Here is an 8,836-nt window from a genome sequence, read left to right as displayed (position 1 = left end):
AGCCATTTAGACCTGCATGGTTGCATTGTCAACCACAAAAGACATTGATAGACTTAAATAAATCTAGTCAATCTGATGAGCCAAAGCCAAGGCACGGTGCATCCAATGACCATGGCATCATGGTAACAATCCATGGAAACGTAGTCAACCATCATTCACGAAACATGTAACCATCATCACGGAACAACACCATGGCATCATGGATAAAATCCATGGAAACACAATCAACCAACATAGATTAGCCAAATGAACCAACATCAACGAAACATGTAGCTTGGAATGACCAACATCAACAAAACATGTAGCTTGGAATGACCAACATCAACAAAACATATAGCTTGGAATGACCAACATCAACGAAACATATAACCATCATCATGGAACAACGATCCATGGAAACATAGTCAACCATCATCGATGAAACATGTAACCATCATCACGGAACAACACCATGGCATCATGGATTGTAGTGAGTGAATTACATCAATGCAATGAACACATATACATATATCGATAAAAAGTGTAACCATCACCACCATGGCATCATACCAAGACACCAAAATTACAAACTCACCAAACCTGTCAGAATCACCGAGGCTTGCATGCTTAAAATAATAATTGTCAAGTCCGTGAGACTAGCTGTAATGTAACAAGCAAAGGTAGAACACATGGCATCTTTAACTAGTAGTAACAGCATGCTAAGCATCAATAAAGTCCTCTTTACGCACAAGACGAACTTCCTCGAAGCCATAGAAAGAACAAATACACTTCCTTGTGAGAACAATCAAACGAGAGATCAACATCACCGCCGCCGAGATAAAAGGATAATGAGATCATCACCGAGATGACCATGAGCAAGTAACTATAACGATTCTGAAGACATAAGATAAAACAGTCAGATCATCACCGAGATGACCATGAGCAAGTAACTATAACAATTCCTAAGTCATGAGTTAAAACGATTAGATCATCACCGAGATGACCATGAGAAAGTAACTGTAACGATTCTGAAGTCATAAGATTTAAAATGATCAGATCATCACCGAGATGACCATGAGAAAGTAACTGTAACGATTTAGAAGTCATAAGATAAAACAATCAGATCATCACCGAGGCAGGATGAACAAAATCCATATACATATCATCAGCAGTTGATCGAAAAGAAAGGCATAATTACCATCATGTGATAATACCTTGGATTGTCAATAAATACATTATGAACGTCCAAGATTAATCATGTGATTCCTGTAGCTAGCAGAGACCATGGCATAAGTCACGATCAATGTAAGGCAAGGCCATCGAAGACCCTGACCATAATCATCGCCCCGGCCAAGTCCACGACATAGAGTGGGAGACGGCGATGGAAGAGAAGATGAACGAGCAGGCGGCGGGGCAACGAGCACACTCCCAACAAAGGGATGCAAAGGCGCGCCAAACACCCACGCACTACGGGTCCGGCGGAAAAGATGCATGGAAGGATAAGTTTTACAATATCACCATGTCGCGGCCAGAGAAGGATAAGTTTTACAATATCACCATGTCGCGGAAAAGATGCATGGAAGGATAAGTTTTACAATATCACCATGTCGCGGCCAGAGAAGACAGTTTTTAACAAAACGGTCCTACATTTCAATGAAAGATACTTCAATAAACATTCCGGCTTCAGCCGTTCAATACCTCGTCTGATGTCTTCCGGGCCATCAGGTAGATAAGGGACCTCAATCCTTGCTCAAGGAGACATCTTCTCTTATCATTCCAAGGAACCTCAACCTCAGCTAGGGAGATCTAGCTCCTGGTTCCCAAGGGACCTCTACCTTAACTAGGGAGTTCTGGCTCTTGGGGAGACTCGGATACCCTCCGAACCTCAGTTGGGACCTAGAACCCAACCTCTCTTTAAAGCTACCTGCAACTGAAGAGGAACCTAGGGACCCCCAGACCTTCATCTTAAGACACGGGAAAGATTCATAGCCCTTCTAAATTTCCCCGCTCCTCCGAAGCTGTGATCTAGCACTAGGTGGGCACCACAACACCATCGGTCTCATAGCCCAGGGAGTACCGACGACAGCTCATCCACTCGTGACCGGACACATACAGAGTGGGAAACAGGGTACGGGAGTAGGGATTCAACCCGCACCAAAAAGTAATCAAACTGCCCGAAATACCTGGTTATCCTCGGCTCGCAGCCGTCAATTCAAATACCTTAAACAACTTGACAACAAGACTCATCCATAACTTCTCATAATTGACAGTTCATAACTTTGCCATACAAACTTTGATCAAACAATTTGTGCAAAATCATTATGTGGTGCGAATGCGTACAAACACATGCCAATTTCTTTGATCGGACACCACCGATCTTAGTTTCCAGATACGTTCACTAGGATGGGAAATAGCCTCTAATTCTAGGTCTTACATGAATGCATTAACTGATTTAGTTAACTTGAAGTACTGGAACCTGGTTAGCTTCTTCCTGAGGCTTTAGAGCTTGTAGCGCTCTGTTAGCAGGACCCGCCTCTTCCATCGGTGCTACTACCACCTCTTCCACTACCGGTACTGGTGCCGGAGCACGCGCCGAAACCACCGGTCTTGCCAGATTCGCTCGGCTGCTTGAGCGGGTGTTGGCGACTCCCGCTCGCTGTCCACGTCTTACGGGTGACATGCTGACTAAAAATTCACAAGAATAAAAGGAGAATGCTGTGCGATAGCACAACCATGTTAGCATTAATTTTTCATAAATTAACCATGATTTTTAGCCGATCATCACGATTAATTTAGCTCGAACAGGCGAAAACTGCCGAATTTTACACTGAGAGATAGGCAAAAATCTGCCTTGTGGAAATTTTCAGACCAGCTTACCAATCTCAGAAAATTGTAAGAAAAATCAGGGATATCAAACTAAGTAAGCTTGAATTTCTGTAATTTTTCTGCGATTTTTGGACTATCAGAAAATGGTCTGAAAAATCAAAAAGTGATAAAAAAGCAGTTTTTTGGCATTAAAAATTAACTATAAATTAATTAGACTTCGCAAAAATCATTCCAGTATTTTTCCCATGATTAGGGAAATCTGTAAATCACGCCATAATTTTCTTATGATTTTTGGAGACAAAAAGCCAAAATATTAATTTTAAAATTAAGCTTAATTATAAAAATCATTAGCAGAGTTAATTAGGCTTTGGTTTAGCTCTGATTTTGTGTGAAAACATCAGAAAAATACCCTTCCTAATTTTGCTTATAGCTAGGTGCAAGACTACGAAGACTATGTGACTTAGCGGTCACTAATCCGCTTAATTAGGGGTTAATTACAGAATTACAGCGATCAGCAATTTTTCAATTGCACATGGATTAAGGCTTAGATGATGTAGAGGATCATGATTAATGCAAGAGACAAGAAGAATCATCCCTAATCAATCGAAATTGCCTTCTACGTACACATAGAATCGTGTAAGGGAAGAAGTAGGGCTTCGGGAAGAACATAATCGAAGATGGGGATGGCTATGGAAGCTTACCCGGCTGTAATTTGCTGAGAAGAATCGCTCGGAGCAGCACGAGAGCTTCGTCCCTTGTTCTTTGAGCTCTGATACCATGTTGAACCAACGTGAGAGAGAGAGAGACATGTCATATGCATCCCCAAACGTGTGTGGAATACACACAATAGATGAGTATATATAGAGGAGATCCTGGGACTATATATAGAGACATTCTATATATAGCCAACAGTAGCGTACTCCATTTCTACCCATGTACATATCGTCTTGGTAGTTTACCCATGGTGTTGGTTCAAGAATGTCTGCAATTTTAACAATAAACCGGCTCATTGGATCTTTGTAGATCTCACCGCCATGCGCGTTTGTATACAAGAAATGGAGTCTCAGGTTGTCGATCAACTCCCCCTTTGGGATTTCAAATGAATTAGTAGAATCTGCCATACCAATGGGTGTGGATGGTCTATTCATGCCAAATGACCTACCTAACCACTAAATGCAACTAACATGAATATGTGTGTAAATACATTTTTTTAATAATTACACAAAAATATGAATTATGCTAATTATACTAATCATGCAGATTACACTAATTATGCAAAAAATTACAAAAATTTCAAAAAATGCAGAATGTGCAAAAAATGCAAAAACCAAAGAAAACACATAATTTATAAAAAATTTGATTATTATTATTTTAATGCAAAAAACATGAAAATTGCCTAGTATGCGCTAGTATGCGAAAAACACAAAAATTGCAGATTTTGAAAAAATTAAAGATTAACAAAAAAAATTAAACACTAACCTTAATTTAATCACTATGTATCTTATCGCCTCCCCTTTTTGCGAGAGCGAATCACCCAGCATCTTATCACCTCCCCACTCTCTACTGCCACCACCGCCGTTATTGCCATGGCTGCTGTCGCCACCGCCGCCCTCTCCTCCGCTGTCTTCAGTGGCCAAGCTCCGCTGACCCTGAGACCTTCCGGGAGCTCGAGGTTATTCACGCCAGATGGGCCATGTTGGGCACCCTTGGGTGTGTTACCCCCGAGCTGCTTTTGCGAAGAACGGTGTGAAGTTCGGCGAGTCCGTGTGGTTCAAGGCCGGCTCTCAGATCTTCTCTGAGGGAGGTCTTGACTATTTGGGAAACCCCAGTTTGATCCACGCTCAGAGCATTCTCGCCATCTGAGCCTGCCAGGTGATTCTCATGGGTGCCGTTGAGGGTTAAAGAGTTGCAGGCGGGCCTCTTGGTGAGGTCACAGACCCCATCTACCCTGGTGGGAGCTTCGACCCCTTGGGTCTCGCTGACGACCCCGAGGCGTTTGCTGATTGAGCTGAAGGTGAAGGAGATTAAGAAGAGCGCTCTTCGCCTACTAGCGCTTCCCCACAATAGCTTAGAGTCTAATTATCCTACTCCTAATGATGTTTAGAATGTAATGGTTGCCAAGGGTCCTCAACCAACCGTAGGTTGTATCCTCGGCAGTAGCGACGCTAATAGAAAGACCCTTATCTCCCTACGATGCAATACAGGTGAATAGAGGTAATTCCTAGCTCCAATGGAATGCAAGCACTCCTTCCGCGCTAGGGACTCAACCCGATTAGGTGCACGAAAGCTTATCCTCTAAAGGAGAGATGCCTATGGCTACCATCACATGACACTAGATTAAGCACACACACAAGCTCAACTTGCCCTCATTCCTACACACCCCTTCATTCACAAATACAAGCAAGAGGAACACAATCACTATGCACACAAGCAAAGAGAAAGACCTCACTCCACTCCTATCTTCCTACAAGCATGCACACACTCAAGCATCAAGCTTCCATGAAAGCTTCAAATCAGCCCATGTACACAAAAATGAAATACTAAAAGCATGCACAAGAGTAAAATGATTAGAGAAGAGGATGAGAAAGACTCATGACATTGCTATTGATTCAATGAAGCGATTTATCTCATACAAAGATATAGATGTGGTGAGAGAAGAGTCTTCACCTCTATGGAGAAGAGGGAGAGTAGCTCTCTCAAAGGAGCTCTTGCATGAACTTAGCCCAAAGTCTATGTGAGCTCTCAAATAAGCCACTATTTATACTAAAACTCCTAAAACTCCCAAAACTTCCCATGTGGGATTATTCTCAAGCCCACTCCCACACTCACCTACAACTTGGAACTCTCTACAAGAGCCCTAAATAAGAATATCAAGTCTCTTGTTTTCCTGCTTCCATCTTCGTGCTACATCCTTGCATTGATCACCACTCGTCATGCAACAGTCACAGTGGTTCCTCCACGCTACTTTGGCTGTTTCTATGACCTTCAGCCTGGCATGAGCCACTTTACTTTTTTCATTTGTAACCAATGACATCGAAGTACTCCTCCATAGCTTCGATCCACTTTTCTATAGCCTCACCTAAGTGTTCCCCTTCACCCTTGAAGGAACCTAGCTGAGACTTGTGTGTGTAGAGCTTTGTGAACTGTAGAGAGTGTCATTAGAAGTGTCATTTGTCCAAAAAGTTATCATTAGAAGTGTCATTAAAGATGTCATTTAAGTTGTTGTCAAAAGTGTCATTAGGTTGGAATACGACGAGTCATTTTGAATATGAAGAGTCACTAAGATATGAAGGGTCATTATGAATTTGAAGAGTCATTTTGAATATGAAGAGTCACTAAGATATGAAGGGTCATTTTGAATATGAAGAGTCACTAAGGAGTCCGTTAGAGGGAGTCTTTTAAAGGGCCAGAGTTTTCTTGTAATCGTGTGTGTGTGGGTGTGAGAAATCAAGAATCAGTTATCAGTTTCAGTTTTGTCTCCCTCTGTCTCTGAGTAATGCTCCAATGAGAGTCTCTTGTGTGTGTCTGTGTAAGTCTTGTTGAAGGCACAGCCTTAACACTTGGCACAACCTCAACACTTGGCGATCAACGTTGGGTATCCTATTTTCTCCTACTAGCTGAGGTGTGTGCTGAATAAAGCAATTTGGCAGAGTAGCAAAAGGAATCGACTATCAAATGCAGTTAGGTGTTGTAGCAGGGCAAAGTGTAGAAGGAGGCTGGCGTAATCAAGTAAGGGTTGCCGACTATATTGATGAGTGGAGATGGCAAGTCCACAACCCAATAAGGGTACTGTTTAATGTGAGCAATCCGTATAATTCAGCAGAGGAAGCAATTTCATTGGGGCTCAAGCAACGTGGTGATGCTATTTTAAATTCATTCGGTGTGAGCAGTTCGGATATTATAGCAGATGCAATGATTTTGCTTGCTTTTAGAAGATGGGCTGAATTCGAAGCAGGGGGATTAAGTGCAGTGCTCATGGAGGAGTTTTTGAATAATAAACAATCGCAAGGAGGAGTGAAGTTGAAGGCGTTGGTGCAGGCCGAAAGGGGGAAGATCCTATTGTAGAAGGGCGAATCAGAGAAGCCATTAATATTTTTAGAAATATGTATGGTTTTTTTTATTTCAGTAATTCAAGGGCGCATTCATGCGCAGAAGTGCATATCTATAATGAAGTTGAGGATGCTAATTGGATATAAAGAGCCGATGAGATTTAGGTCTCTCAAGGTGTCGACATCAGGAGGAGCTTTTGGATGCAGATTCAAGTGGGTGACTTTTTGCAAGGATGGAGTGATCCGAAGGGGACATACCAGGCAAGAGACCAGATGTACCACCTCGCGACACGAAGCTTGCAAGAAGCGCAATCTTGGACGAGTTGATGGAGGAATCTTTTGGTGATTCGATGCCAAGACGAGATTTGCAAACTTTTCATTTATTGTCTCAAAAATGAAAGCTCATCCTCATCCATGTGAGGATGTGGCTGTCTACCATGATTCGCACGTCTCATGATTTTGCCAAAATGGTACATCGTTAAATTTTCTATTCGACTTTGTTTCGAGATTCTAAGACTTAAGAAGTTCAAAATTAATTCATTCAAGAAGGTGATCGTTCTATTATAGATCCATGACAAATGTCCTGTGAGAAAACAGAACTTATTCCTTCAAACTCAATATCTAGTGTTCACAATCACTTAGACAACTAGAATTTTTGCAAAACATTCTTTATTTACATAAGGTTTGTAATATATACATAGAGCATCATGGTTCCAAAAGTCAATGCCTCAATTGCATACGCATGAAGTGGCGTGGCCCTTACCGCCATTGGTGCTACAATCCTACTCCTCAGAATAAAATGGCTAAGAAGCCTGAAAATATGACAAGTGATTCTAAAATCGCGAGGTGAGGGGTGATAAATTATAACACCACAAACTACCCCATATGCTGTTGTCTCTCCAATAGGTCAGGAAAATATAGCTCGTGGAAATGATTTGCAAGACTCGTCCTGCTCGATCGAGTCCTGCGCGGGGGAGAGGATATGCTTAAAAGCAAAGGTAGTCATATCCTGATTTTGGGTAAGGTTGGAGATACCATATAAGTACGGGGTTTCCATCTATAAAATCCAATTTATCAATTATAAGACTTTATCAATGAAGCTTAATCTAAATGAAAATACAACATATGAATGCACCTTTCTAAGATTTTATTATAGATTTTTGATAAAAGTCATCTTTGATTCTTGAGCTTTCAACAAAGCTCTGTTACAAGCTGTGAGACAAGCTATGAGACCCCTGCCCCCTCTGTGCATGGAACTCTCGAGTGCTAGCAGCGAAAGTAGCAACCTCTTACGTAGGGCGGCAGAGCTTTCCACTCAGGGCCTCCCCCACGAATGTCCGGGCAAGGGACTAGTCTGGCGGTCCTTTCGAAACCGAGACCGAAAAAACTTTCCTCGCCCAGAAAGCATGGGCGATTCAAGAGCCTTAACTATCCTTTATAGTCCGACCAAACTTGCGGGTCACATGGCCGAATCAAGGAGGGACTTGCACTTGGTTGATAGAGATCATCGCTTTTTTCCCCTAAAGTGAGGCACAACTGTTGATTCTTTCCCATAGAACAAGAATTACCTTGTGACCTACTTTAACGATCGTAATTTAAACATAACTGAACCTTATGTAGGAATCCACCGGTGGATTCCTACAATAACTGAACCTTATTTGTAGGAATCCACCGATCCAGCCTAACCCCAACCGGTTACCACTATATTGGTGGGATCCCTCTTTATAAAAATTTGGTTGTGTTTTATCCCGGGTACCAGGGAAAAGAGTTCCCAGGCCCCCTAGCCAGTACTCCTACAAAAATATCAAATAGACACACCACTTATGCACCCAATATGAAATTTGACTTTTCCTCGAATTCAACTATTTTAAAGACAGAACTGCAATAAAAACAGAGTGTTTCCATCATAATCCTCAGTATTACAGTTCCATTGTTTTACAATCAAGTGTTATCCGGTCTCTCTGTTGTAGTCAACCAACGAG

At 41.9% G+C, this 8,836-nt stretch overlaps 1 pseudogene; it reads left to right on the top strand.

The window, feature by feature from the left end:
• Window positions 1–1,583: 1,583 nt before the first annotated feature.
• On the top strand, window positions 1,584–4,909 carry LOC147636891 (chlorophyll a-b binding protein of LHCII type 1-like; annotated as a pseudogene).
• Window positions 4,910–8,836: the final 3,927 nt, after the last annotated feature.

Source organism: Cibotium barometz, chromosome 7 (assembly GCF_041138505.1).
Source record: "Cibotium barometz isolate CiBa-2024 chromosome 7, ASM4113850v1, whole genome shotgun sequence".
Lineage (NCBI taxonomy): Eukaryota > Viridiplantae > Streptophyta > Polypodiopsida > Cyatheales > Cibotiaceae > Cibotium > Cibotium barometz.
The sequence above is the reverse complement of the archived record's forward strand: the minus strand, read 5'-3'. Positions and strand labels throughout refer to the sequence as shown.